The sequence below is a fragment of the Triticum aestivum genome, chromosome 7A (assembly GCF_018294505.1).
Source record: "Triticum aestivum cultivar Chinese Spring chromosome 7A, IWGSC CS RefSeq v2.1, whole genome shotgun sequence".
NCBI lineage: Eukaryota > Viridiplantae > Streptophyta > Magnoliopsida > Poales > Poaceae > Triticum > Triticum aestivum.
In genome coordinates, this window is record NC_057812.1 from 123742629 (window position 1) to 123757044 (window position 14416).

A 14416-nucleotide genomic window follows, 5' to 3' on the forward strand; every position below is an offset into this window, starting at 1 on the left:
CGCCCGCCGCCCTACGCCACGCCCCGCCGGAGCCGCCCCCTTCGCCGCGGGAGCCGCGGGCCGCTGGAGCCGCCCTTCGCCGCCCCGCCGCTCAGCTTGCCGGAGCCGCCCGCCGCACCCCGTTGGCCACGGGAGCCGCGTGCCGCCGAGCCGTTCCTCCACGACCACCACAACCAAGGCAGGGAGCGCTGCTCCAACCTCCTCTCCTATGACTCCAAGTCTGACGACGCCCGCGACCAGGCGTGCTCCCCTCCATGGTACGAGGAACGCCGTATACATATTGGTTCAACAGTTTGTTGTGACGGAATTGTCGAAGTTTGTAGTATATCTGTATTTGCAAATTCTGTACTTTGTGGTTATATCCATGTAGTGAATTAGTTTGCCCAAAAAAATAGTGAATTTGATGTGCCAGACTCTTGTCAGTACCACTCAAACAGACTACATTTTGACCCCTTTTCGTTTTTCCCTTTGGCTCCAGCGACTTTGGCCATGTGCAGATAGTTCAGAAAGAAACACGAGCACAACGCTATCACTGAACTATTTCTACAACAGTATAGGATATACATATCCTTTAGCTATTAAACTATTTAGCAGTCAAAAAATGTTGAACTGTTTAGCTCCCGGACAATCAGTTTGACTTCATGTCCATATGTGACCAAATAGTTTTAGGCTGATAACTATCACTAGAACTAGCCTGAAATTTGACCTCTCGTAACATGAAAAGAGCAGCACGTGGTCAGTTCCCCCCACCAGCTACCATCTGTCTCGGATTTTGATTTTGACTTTTTGATTTTTTTTTCTAGAGATTTCAGGATAGAAAGGGAGCTTTGGAGAGGGATCGCAAAGATCAAGGCTATTGTGTCAAGTAATATGCTGAAAACGTCCATTGGGTGCATCCATCTCGCCCCAGTTCATCACCAACCACCGTGCAATTTACATCCACTGCGATCATGGATGACCCCGTGAGACATTGTCGTCAGTCCTATTCTTCTAGATACAATGGGTCAGCTAATACGGTATTTTGCTATGCTAATCACGCTTCCGTTTCATTAAATTCTCAGAACAATACTACTTGCTTTCTACTAATAGTGTTCTGTCCACTGCAAAAATAAGAATTATCGCAACATTTTCATGATCTATATTCCAGCTCTTAATATAACATTTGTTTCAGAAGCGGATAAGTGGTCAAGGGTCGTATATAAGAATACTGTAGGTCTAACTACACTCTTCTCAGCCTGGAAATTATTATGTGCTTGCTGACTTGCTTTGCTCACATTATCGCCAAAACTGTGAGCGGTCCTTGCATTTCTTGCGTATTCATTGACATACACGCATGTAGTAAATGCGAAGTTATTTTGTCCTGATATGAACAAGCATGTTGATTAGTGCATTCAGTTTCCAGTAGTACAGAAGGAATCTCAATCCATGTTCATGTTAAAGAAAGCGGAGAGATGTTGTAGGTTGGAACTGTGCACGCTTGTTGATTTCTTGTTGTGACTTCTGTAGTTTGCCACATGTTTTTGTTCGAACTACATCTGAATTGTAGATCTGAAGTTTCATTTGCACACATCAACTTCAAACTGCTATAGAATTTTGTACCATACTGAGGTTCGTTTCAGTTCTGTTTTTGAGAATGGTTCGGTTCAGTTCACATAAGTCATTTGATGATATTTTTCAGCCATTACTATTTCTCCAATATTGTTCATGATCTCTTCGCCGCCCCTTGATGCCGGGCTTGGAGCTCACCTGGCCCGCATGACCCGGCCGCCTCTCCCACGCCGTGTCTGCCCAGCAGTCGCACTAGGCCAAGACGAGGACAAAGTCAAACCCCAGACAGCGTAGGGACTGAAGCAACAATTTGTTCATTTCGGACACTTGGTAATTGACTAATGCTTCCTCTCTTGAATCAAAAAAATTCAGTTCAGCGAATTTTCAAGGATGCATTTGCATTCCCAATTAAACCTTTTGATACAGATTCAGGCATAACCTTTGATTGGCTACAATTTATGTCGAAGATACAATGCAGAAGCATGATATGAATGTGTGCCAACTCAACAAAACTAAATTTTGCTCTATGAATCATTGTTTAAAGTGATTCAGTATCAGTTCATATCTTAAGATCATTGCACCATCAAGCATCTTCCTCGTAGCATGGGCTGTGGCCATTTTCTATAGAAAAATTATAGTAACCATGCATTTATGTTTCTGTAGTTTGATTTTAGCATTTGTTTCAATGAATTTGAAGGTACTGGCACAGCGGAGTTATTGTGGTATATGCCAGCATGTTTGATGCTGTCACACGAGCTGTTGATAACTCGATATGCTATGAGTTGTCCTTCTGATGAAGAACTTTTTACTTACATCTCAATTTTCATTGTGTCTGGAGGATAAATACTAATACTATCTCCTTTGATCTTTTGGCTGTCCCTCGGGCCATGAATGTTCCTACTGGGGTGAAGGAGAACATTCAGCTCATGAGGGGGCTTCACATGGTCGCCGATATCCAATGCCTTGATTGTCGTGAGGCGCTCGTGTGGAAGTGCAAGATGGACTACGAGGAATCACAGAAGTACAAGGAATGGAAGTTCATATTTGAGAAGGCAAATATTGTACATGAGAATTGGTAGTAAATAAAAAAGTCAACAATGTGCCAAAATGCTATTATGGAGATGTGAATTGTGATCCCTGCCTTTGTACATAGCAGTCACCTGTAAGTACCAATTTGTTGGTCGCACCATCTTATTTCGCGTCATAATTTACACTTTTGTTTTCTATGGAGAATTTTGTTAATTTGTCTCGGAACCATTTTTTGTTCATAGCTGGTTGGCTTAAGAATGTTTGATCTTTTTGTTAAACATCGAATTAAGAAATGGATCAACTTCTTGCTGTAATTTCCATTGTTACCTTGTGTAGTTGTGATGTGTTTAATGACGAAAATAAGTGTATGGCCATATCTCTATGAAACCATAAATACATCAGGCCTAACTTGGTTGTGTATACTTTCCTTGACATCAGAAGCACTTGCTCCAGAAAAAAGGAAGCACTTATGCCACATGGCATGTGCTGTACGTCCACACTTAGAATTGAAAGATTTTCTGAAGTTTTACCCGGTACTAATTGCAATAGTTTTGTTAACAATGTTTGCACTGAACCTGACTTTCTTTTAGCTTGTTGATAGTGGTTCCCATGCTGAAAAGATGTTCCTTTCTAATGTTTTTTTCCATGTCGATTAGTTGTACATATAGACAGTATTACCATACAATATAATTTTAATTTGAATAAAAAATCTTATGATTTTTGTGTTTAAAATGAAGACGTACGTTGCACGTGCAAGCTTACTAGTATAAGGAAGTTGTACAGATAGTAGGAAATCCTAAACCTGAACGTGAAAAGAAACGTGAATATCTGACCGTCGACGCTAATTAACACGGACGGCCACGAATCATATAGAACAGCAAAAGGATAGCCTCGTCCGAGTTTACTTTGACTACGTTTGTATCAAAGTTGCATAGAAAGGTACGTTTGCATCAAGAGGAGCGACACGACGCATCAAACAATTTTAAGCCAAGCTGATTCTCACCATCCAAGTTCAACCTTTGGTCTTTTTTTCTTTAGAAAAACTTTTAATCTATTCATCAACTATTATGATAGTGCAAAGAACACGAGAAATAACAGATATTTCAAGTGATGACTAACAAAACAGCTCGGCCATATTGTAAACAAAGCATTTGTGTGTTCAGCTTCTTGCAAATTTCTATACAAAAGCTTCCCACTGGCATACTAGCCTCGAAAACCATGATTTGAGGATCTATTTTGTCACTCCCTGAACTTGCGTCGGATTTTACAAATTCCTATAGATAAGGTTTAAAATTGTGGTTTTACTTGCGTTTAACAAATTAAGGTTTTTGAAGTTTTATGACGACGTTTACTGAAATCTACTACCTCTGTTTCTAAATATAAAACGTGTTGACAGTTCAAACTGAAACAGAGTATGTACCGTGTAAGCTTTTACTTGTGGTGTTTTAATCTCCCCTAATAATAATAAAGCGATTACTGGTCGTACGTCATCGATGTTTTTGCGAAAAAGCCCCTTTGTTTCTTTGAAATCAACCCGCACTCCCTATTTAAGTGGCACTCTGGAAAAATGTTTCGTTTTTACGCAAAAACCACTGCATTTGTTGGAAATTATGCACGCGACCCTTATCTCTTATTGGACTGGCTCACCACCGCGCGTACGCTTATTCTGCCGTTCACCACCGCCAGGCACGCGCCACCGCTTGCCGCCAGCGTCGACCCATGTTAAAGGCTGGTCGCAGCTGAGGCCTCGGTAGGAAGATTCGAGGCGGTATCGGGCGCGACGGGGAGCTGCCGGAGCTCACGGACGACGGGGGCTCGTGTAGGAGGCGAAGACCGACGGGGAAGTTCAGAGGGGCGGCTGGTGTGGCCAAGCTGAGGAGGCGGCGGTCTGAGCCGGCTTGAGTGCACGGACGACGGCTCTGCTTGCTGGCATCGGCCGGAGGCGGACGGGGCTGGCTCGCGAGATCCACACGGGCACGAGAGGAGGCTGGAGGAGAGGGCCAGGCATGGCTTGGCGGGCGCGAGAGGAGGCTGGAGGAGAGGTCGAGGCGTGGCTTGGCGTCTACAAGAGCCACGAGGCCGTCGCCGCAGGCGTCGGGCGTCCAAGTCAGTCGCGGCAAACGGCCGTTGCAGGTGTAAGGACCAAAGCAAGGCGACGACACAAGGCCGGGCATCGGAGCAGAGCAAAGGAAATAAGAGACACGCACAGAGGAGGGGAGAGGGACGAGCGACCTAGCGGCGGCGCTTGCTCTGGTGGAACGTGGGGCGCCAGCAACTTTGGTGGAGGCTTCACATCTGCTGTGACGCCCCGAGACCGATGTGCTAGGTGTCCTCCAGTTATTCGCTGTTGTTGCCTTGTCATTTGCTTGCGTGTTGCATCTTGCCATGTCATCATCCGCATTGCATCATCATGTTTTCAAAACTTGCATCCGTCCGGGTTCCCCCAGTTCCGTCCGTTGTCCGTTCTGAGCCCAACCACACTCGCACGCGCACGCGGCATGTCCGAAATAGTATTTTATAAGTGGCCGGAAAATGTTTTCGGAATGGGATGAAAGTTGGCATGTGGTGTTGTTATGTTGTTAGTAGGTCGCCTGCCAAGTTTCATCGCATTCGGAGCTCGTTTGATAGCCCAACCGTTAAACTATAGCGGCAATATAGTCGGTCTAACGTCAGACGTTTTTCGGTCTCCGGAAACAGTCGTCGGGCCTCCCTCTCTTCTCTTCTCTCAGCTCGAGACCGTCTACACAGCTCACTACCTACCGTCAGGCCCTACCTAAACTCTCTTGTCAGCCCGCGGCCCTCCTCGCGCGCGTCCGAAAGTTTTCCCGAACCCGACCCGGGCAGTAATCACCCTTGGGCCCGGATCATCCCCAAACGTCTACAAATCATCTTCGTTTTCTTAATTGGGCTTCCTAGCCTAGTTATTCGCGGCCGTCCGATTACGATCGGAGGGACGAGGTAGCCTCTAAACTAAATTCATATGTATATTTATAGCCCAACCCTAGATCCTAGGGAGATGTCCCATCCCGCCGCCACTCTACCCAAATCCTCTCGGGATCCCCTCCCTCGATCCCCGTAGCCTCCTCCCACCTCTCTTCGAATCCAGATCCAGGCAACCACCATAGCCACTTTCCACCCGATCTGGACCACCGGATCTCAGATCCGACGACCCAGAGCCTCTGCAGCCCCAGCGCCTCCCAGCTCCCGCACGAGCCCGAGAGCCTCCTCCCGCTCGACCGCATTGGCGAGCGCCGCCGCCGGAGCTGCTCCGTCTGCCGCCCGAACCTGCCAAGACGAGCTCCAGCAGGGCCGCTCTCTCCTTCCCTGTCTCTCTTTTCTTCTTCCCTTCTCTTTCCCGTCTCACCTTCCTGCCTCTTCTCCACAGGAACCGGGGTGCCGCCTGACTCCCTCGATCTGCAATGAGAGACTCCTCAAGCCGCCACCATCTTCTTCCAGGAGCCCGCGGCCTTCTCTGCTTCCCCTTCCCGTGCCTGGCCGGCAGCAAGCTCCGCCACACCAAGTCCGCCGCCGTTCCCGAGTCTCCTGCTGCCATGGACTTCCTCCGCCACTCATTGCTGGCACGGGACACCGGCGCCCCCAACCTCCTCATCACCGCACGCCTACAGGTCCCCTGCCTCGCCGCCCTATGCTTGGATCCAGCCATCCCCGCGCCGTCACGGCCCTGCAGAGCCGCGCCCAAGACCCACCTGCGCCGCCCGCAAGTCCCCGGCGTCGCTCTGCAACCCGTCGCTGTCGTTTGTCTTCAGAGACGAGCAGAGCAGTTCCCCCGCGCCTGGAACCGCTCGATCTCGTTGACCGCAGCCACGCGCTCGTGCAGCGCCTCGCCGGGCCACTGCCAAGGCCCAGCCTACTTCCCCCTGATCCGGCCTCCTCCAGTCCTAAACCGAGCGGGCCAAGGCCCACTAGATGAAGGAGCACCCCCCAGGTGCCCCACCTTCCTTTCCTGCTGTTGGCCCAGTTTGTGTTTCGGCCCATATCATGTTTTTTCCAGCATCTATGAATTTGTGTATTAATCCTGCGACAACAGTTTTGCAGTTTAGTCCCTAGAGTTCATGCATTTAATAACTATTTAACCATGCATCGGATTAAAACAATTTATATATGAAAGATGCTTAGAATTTCATCTAGTTTAATAATATGCCACTTTCATCCATGTTTAAAATGTTGTTTGTGTAATATTGCCCATATGCCATGCTAAAATGCTTTAATTCATAACTAAATAACCGTAGCTCCAAACCTAATAATCTTTATATGTAAATGGGGTAGAATTTTGCCTAGTTTAACATGGTGGCTTTACTTTGCATGTTTAGTAACTCTAAAATTGTGTTTAGGGCAGATCAATACCACAACCAAAATATGCACATGAGGATTTTTCCGGACTTGTTGCTTGTTGTTCCGGCCTCATTTAAACTTGCCGAGTTAGGTAGTTTTCATATGCTTCACCTCTTGCCATGTTTAACAACATTTAATATTGTTGGGTACATAAACGAGAGAGAACTAAATAAGTCATGTGGTGTTTTCTTCAATATGTAACTCCGTTGCATAATGAGCTCCACTTAATTTGTAGTATTGTTTGTGCACTTTGCCATGCCATGCTTCATTAAACCGGACATGCATCATACTCGATTGTGCATCATGCCATGTTGATGTGTTGGTTGTTTACTATGTTGTTTGCTTCTTTCCGGTGTTGCTTCTTCGGGTTGGTTCCGATAACGTCGTGTGTGTGAGGATCCGTTCGACTACGTCCGTTTATCTTCTTCATGGACTCGTTCTTCTTCCTTGCGGTATTTCAGGCAAGATGACCATACCCTCGAAATCACTTCTATCTTTGCTTGCTTAGTTGCTCGCTCTTTTGCTATGCCTATGCTGCGATACCTACCACTTGCTTATCATGCCACCCATATTGTTGAACCAAGCCTCTAACCCACCTTGTCCTAGCAAACCGTTGTTTGGCTATGTTACCGCTTTGCTCAGCCCCTCTTATAGCGTTGTTAGTTGCAGGTGAAGATTGAAGTTTGTTCCTTGTTGGAACATGGAGATGTTGTTCCTTGTTGGAATATGTTTACTTGTTGGGATATCACAATATCTCTTATTTAATTAATGCATCTATATACTTGGTAAAGGGTGGAAGGCTCGGCCTTATGCCTGGTGTTATGTTCCACTCTTGCCGCCCTACTTTCCGTCATATCGGTGTTATGTTCCCGGATTTTGCGTTCCTTACGCGGTTGGGTTATAATGGGAACCCCTTGACAGTTCGCCTTGAATAAAACTCCTCCGGCAAGGCCCAACCTTGGTTTTACCATTCGCCACCTAGCCTTTTTCCCTTGGGAGTCGTGCATCCCGAGGGTCATCTTTATTTTAACCCCCCCGGGCTAGTGCTTGTCTAAGTGTTGGTCCAAACTAGAGTCCTTTGCAGCGCCACCTCGGGGAAACTTGAGGGCTGGTTTTAGTTGTACGGAGCGCTCATCCGGTGTTGCCCTGAGAACGAGATATGTGCAGCTCCTATCAGGATGTCGGCGCATCGGGCAGTCTTGCTGGTCTTGTTTTACCTGTCGAAATGTCTTGTAACCGGGATTCCAAGCCTGATCGGGTCTTCCCGCTAGAAGGAATATCCTTCGTTGACCGTGAGAGCTTGTGATGGGCTAAGTTGGGACACCCCTGGAGGGATATGATCTTTCAAAAGTCGTGCCCGCGGTTATGGGCAGATAGGAATTTGTTAATGTCCGGTTGTAGAAAACCTGAAGTTGACCTTAATTAAAATACATCAACCGCGTGTGTAACCGTGATGGTCTCTTCTCGGCGTATTCCGGGAAGTGAACACGGTGTTGGAATTATGCTTGACGTTGGTTGTTCTAGGATCACTTCTTGATCATACTTTTATCGACCGTGCTCTGCCTTCTCTTCTCGCTCTCATTTGCGCATGTTAACCACCATATATGCTAGCCGCTTGCCACAGCTCCACCTCATACCTTTTACCTTACCCATAAGCTTAAATAGTCTTGATCGCGAGGGTGTGAGATTGTTGAGTCCCCGTGACTCACAGATACTTCCAAAACCAGCTTGCAGGTGCCGTTGAACCGTGCAGATGACGCAACCAAGCTCAAGGAGGAGCTCGATGAAGATCTTGCCCTTTGTGTTGTTTCGTTCTAGTTGATCAGTAGTGGAGCCTAGTTGGGGTCGATCGGGGATCTGTGTAGCATTTGGGGTAGTCTTCTTTTATTTTGGCTCCGTAGTCGGGCCCTGATTGTATTTGTGTGAAGTGGCGATTGTAAGCGAACTATGTATCTTTTCCCTTATTTTATTACATGGGTTGTTTGCGAAGATTATCTCACTTGCGACATTGCTTTCAATGCGGTTATGCCTCTAAGTCGTGCTTCGACACGTGGGAGATATAGCCGCATCGAGGGCGTTACAAGTTGGTAATCAGAGCCTTCCCCGACCTTAGGAGCCCCCTGCTTGATCGAATAGCTGGCATTGTTCAGTCTAGAAAAATGTTTTGAGTCATTTACGATTATATATATCGGAGAGTTAGGAATTCTTTTTACTCCTCAGTCCCTTCGTCGCTCTGGTGAGGCATCCTGACGTAGAGTTTTGACTCTTCTCTTCTCAAATTTTCACAAAAAAAAATTTAGGATCACGCGGGTATCTTGGAATTGTTCCGATGGTTTTGTGACGAGAATATTGTTCTTGGTGCCTCCTCTCATTTAGGGGTTGTGGCAGTGTCCCGGGGAGTTGAGCTCCGAGGTGTTGTCGTCACAATTTTATCGTTGCAGTTCTGGAATACCTGAGTTTAGTTTCGCCGACATCGAAAATCTCTTTTATGTAGTTGTTGGTGAGATAACCTCAACGCCACCTAGTACTGGGGCGGGAGTTCGGGAGTATTGCCATAACTCGTATAACGGATGCTTTTCGAAGGTTGAGGTACGATTTCCGAAGGTTTCTTGGTTATGTGTTGAAGGATGGATACAGTGTTGGGGATCGTAGCAGAAATTAAAAAATTTATACGCATCACCAAGATCAATCTATGGAGTATTCTAGCAATGAGGGGAATAGGAGTGCATCTACATACCCTTCTAGATCGCGAGCGGAAGCGTTCAAGTGAACGGAGATGATGGAGTCGTACTCGCCGTGATCCAAATCACCGATGACCAAGTGCCGAACGGACAGCACCTCCACGTTCAACACACATACGGTTGGGAAGACATCTCCTCCTTCTTGATCTAGCAAGGGGGAAGGAGAGGTTGATGAAGATCCAACAGCACGACGGCGTGGTGGTGGATGCAGCAGGATCCCGGCAGGGCTTCGCCAAGCACAAGCGGGGAGAAGAGGTGTTACGGAGGGAGAGGGAGGCGTCGAGAGCAAGGTGCGGCTGCCCTCCCTCCCTTCCACTATATATAGGGGCTAGGGGGCGCATGCCCCCTTGGAGATCCCATCTAAAGGGGGGGCGGCGGCCCCCTAGGGTTTCCAACCCTAGGCACCTTGGGCCCTTGGGTGGGGCGCACCAGCCCATCAGGGGCTGGTTCCCACGCCACTTTAGCCCATGGGGCTCTCCGGGATAGGTGGCCCCATCCGGTGGACCCCCGGGACCCTTCCGGTGGTCCCGGTACAATACCGGTAACCCCCGAAACCTTCTCGCTGGCTAAAACTGGACTTCCTATATATAAATCTTTACCTCCGGACCATTCCGGAACTCCTCGTGACATCCGGGATCTCATCCGAGACTCCGAACAACTTTCGGGTTACTGCATACTAATATCTCTACAACCCTAGCGTCACCGAACCTTAAGTGTGTAGACCCTACGAGTTCAGGAGACATGCAGACATGACCGAGACGCCTCTCCGGTCAATAACCAACAGCGGGATCTGGATACCCATGTTGTCTCCCACATGCTCCTCGATGATCTCATCGGATGAACCACTATGTCGAGGACTTAATCAATCCCGTATTCAATTCCCTTTGTCAATCGGTACGTTACTTGCCCGAGACTCGATCGTCGGTATCCCAATACCTTGTTCAATCTCGTTACCGGCAAGTCACTTTACTCGTACCGTAATGCATGATTCCGTGACCAACCCCTTGGTCACATTGAGCTCATTATGATGATGCATTACCGAGTGGGCCCAGAGATACCTCTCCATCATACGGAGTGACAAATCCCAGTCTCGATTCGTGCCAACCCAACAGACACTTTCAAAGATACCTGTAATGTACCTTTATAGTCACCCAGTTACGTTGTGACGTTTGGCACACCCAAGGCACTCCTACTTTATCCGGGAGTTGCACAATCTCATGGTCTAAGGAATGATACTTGACATTTAGAAAAGCTACAGCAAACAAACTACACGATCTTTGACCTAAGCTTAGGATTGGGTCTTGTACATCACATCATTCTCCTAATGATGTGATCCTGTTATCAATGACATCTAATGTCCATAGTCAGGAAACCCTGACTATCCTTTGATCAATGAGCTAGGGACGTGTTGTGGTCTATGTATTCACACATGTATTACGATTTCCGGATAATACAATTATAGCATGAATAATAGACAATTATCATGAAGAAGGAAATATAATAATCATTTTATTATTGCCTCTAGGGCATATTTCCAAAAGTCTCCCACTTGCACTAGAGTCAATCATCTAGTTACATCGTGATGAATCGAACACCCATGGAATTCTGGTGTTGATTATGTTTTGCTCTAGGGAGAGGTTTAGTCAACGGATCTGCTACATTCAGGTCCGTATGTACTTTACAAATTTCTATGTCTCCATTTTGAACACTTTCACGAATGGAGTTGAAGCGACACTTGATATGCCTGGTCTTCCTATGAAACATGGGCTCCTTGGCAAGGGAAATAGCTCCAGTGTTGTCACAGAAGAGAGTCATCGGCCCCGACACATTGGGTATGACTCCTAGGTCGGTGATGAACTCCTTCACCCAGATTGCTTCTTGTGCTGCCTCCGAGGCTACCATGTATTCTACTTCACATGTAGATCCCGCCACGATGCTTTGCTTGCAACTGCACCAGCTTACTGCCCCACCATTCAAAATATACACGTATCTGGTTTGTGACTTAGAGTCATCTAGATCTGTGTCGAAGCTAGCGTCGATGTAACCCTTTACGACGAGCTCTTCACCACCTCCATAAACGAGAAACATATCCTTGGTCCTTTTCAGGTACTTCAGGATGTTTTTGACCGCTGTCCAGTGTTCCTTGCCGGGATTACTTTGGTACCAACCTACCAAACTCACGGCAAGGTTTACATCAGGTCTGGTACACAGCATGGCATACATAATAGACCCTATGGCTGAGGCATAGGGGATGACACTCATCTCTTCTATATCTTTTGCCGTGGTCGGGCATTGAGCCGTGCTCAATCGCACACCTTGCAATACAGGCAAGAACCCCTTCTTGGACTGATCCATATTGAACTTCTTCAATATCTTGTCAAGGTATGTACTTTGTGAAAGACCGATGAGGCGTCTCGATCTATCTCTATAGATCTTGATGCCTAATATATAAGCAACTTCTCCAAGGTCCTTCATTGAAAAACACTTGTTCAAATAGGCCTTTATGCTTTCCAAGAATTCTATATCATTTCCCATCAACAGTATGTCATCCACATATAATATGAGAAATGCTACAGAGCTCCCACTCACTTTCTTGTAAACGCAGGCTTCTCCATAAGTCTGCATAAACCCAAACGCTTTGATCATCTCATCAAAGCGAATGTTCCAACTCCGAGATGCTTGCACCAGCCCATAGATTGAGCGTTGGAGCTTGCACACCTTGTTAGCATTCTTAGGATCGACAAAACCTTTCGGCTGCATCATATACAATTCTTCCTTGAGAAAGCCGTTAAGGAATGCCGTTTTGACGTCCATTTGCCATATCTCATAATCATAGAATGCGGCAATTGCTAACATGATTCGGACGGACTTCAGCTTCGCTACGGGTGAGAAAGTCTCATTGTTGTCAACCCCTTGAACTTGTCGATAACCCTTAGCGACAAGTCGAGCCTTATAGATGGTCACATTACCATCCGCGTCTGTCTTCTTCTTAAAGATCCATTTATTTTCTATGGCTCGCCGATCTTCGGGCAAGTCAGTCAAAGTCCATACTTTGTTTTCATACATGGATTCTATCTCGGATTTCATGGCTTCTAGCCATTTGTCGGAATATGGGCCCACCATCGCTTCTCCATAGTTCAAAGGTTCACCGTTGTCTAACAGCATGATTTCCAAGACAGGGTTGTCGTACCACTCTGGTGCGGAACGTGTCCTTGTGGACCTACGAAGTTCAGTAGGAGCTTGATCTGAAGTATCTTGATCATCATCATTAACTTCCTCTCTAATCGGTGCAGGCACCACAGGAACATTTTCCTGAGCTGCGCTACTCTCTGCTTCAAGAGGCAGTACTTCATCAAGCTCTACTTTCCTCCCACTTACTTCTTTCGAGAGAAACTCCTTCTCTAGAAAGGATCCATTCTTGGCAACGAAGATCTTGCCTTTGGATCTGAGGTAGAAGGTATACCCAATGGTTTCCTTAGGGTATCCTATGAAGACGCATTTTTCCGACTTGGGTTCGAGCTTTTCAGGTTGAAGTTTCTTGACATAAGCATCGCATCCCCAAACTTTTAGAAACGACAACTTAGGTTTCTTCCCAAACCATAATTCATACGGTGTCGTCTCAACGGATTTTGATGGAGCCCTATTTAAAGTGAATGCGGCATTCTCTAAAGCATAGCCCCAAAATGATAGCGGTAAATCGGTAAGAGACATCATAGATCGCACCATATCTAATAGAGTGTGATTACGACGTTCGGACACACCATTATGCTAAGGTGTTCCAGGCGGCGTTAGTTGTGAAACTATTCCACATTTTCTTAAGTGTGTGCCAAATTCGTGACTCAAGTATTCTCCCCCACGATCTGATGCAAGAACTTGATTTTCCTGTCACGTTGATTCTCAACCTCACTCTGAAATTCCTTGAACTTTTCAAAGGTCTCAGACTTGTGTTTCATTAAGTAGACATACCCATATCTACTCAAGTCATCAGTGAGGGTGAGAACATAACGATAGCCACCGCGAGCCTCAACACTCATTGGACCGCACACATCAGTATGTATGATTTCCAATAAGTTGGTTGCTCCCTCCATTGCTCCTGAGAACGGAGTCTTGGTCATTTTACCCATGAGGCATGGTTCGCACGTGTCAAATGATTCGTAATCAAGAGACTATAAAAGTCCATCTGCATGGAGCTTCTTCATGCGTTTGACACCTATGTGACCTAGGCGGCAGTGCCACAAGTATGTGGGACTATCATTATCAACCTTACATCTTTTGGTATTCACACTATGAATATGTGTAACATTACGCTCGAGATTCATTAAGAATAAACCATTCACCATCGGAGCATGACCATAAAACATATCTCTCATATAAATAGAACAACCATTATTCTCGGATTTAAATGAGTAGCCATCTCGAATTAAACGAGATCCTGATACAATGTTCATGCTCAAAGCTGGCACTAAATAACAATTATTGAGGTTTAAAACTAATCCCATAGGTAAATATAGAGGTAGCGTGCCGACGGCGATCACATCGACCTTGGAACCATTCCCTACGCGCATCGTCACCTCGTCCTTCGCCAGTCTCCGCTTATTCCGCAGCTCCTGCTTTGGGTTACAAATGTGAGCAACCGCACTGGTATCAAATACCCAGGAGCTACTACGAGTACTGGTAAGGTACACATCAATTACATGTATATCACATATACCTTTCATGATGCCGGCCTTCTTGTCCGCTAAGTA

At 46.6% G+C, this 14416-nt stretch overlaps 1 long non-coding RNA gene across 1 annotated transcript; it reads left to right on the forward strand.

Annotated features, from left to right (window-relative positions):
• The first annotated feature begins 11 nt into the window (after positions 1-11).
• LOC123153799 (uncharacterized) lies at positions 12-2891 on the forward strand. The gene is made up of 4 exons (XR_006476574.1): positions 12-257; positions 804-1016; positions 1679-1878; positions 2246-2891. It is a non-coding gene; the product is annotated as an uncharacterized lncRNA (long non-coding RNA).
• Positions 2892-14416: the final 11525 nt, after the last annotated feature.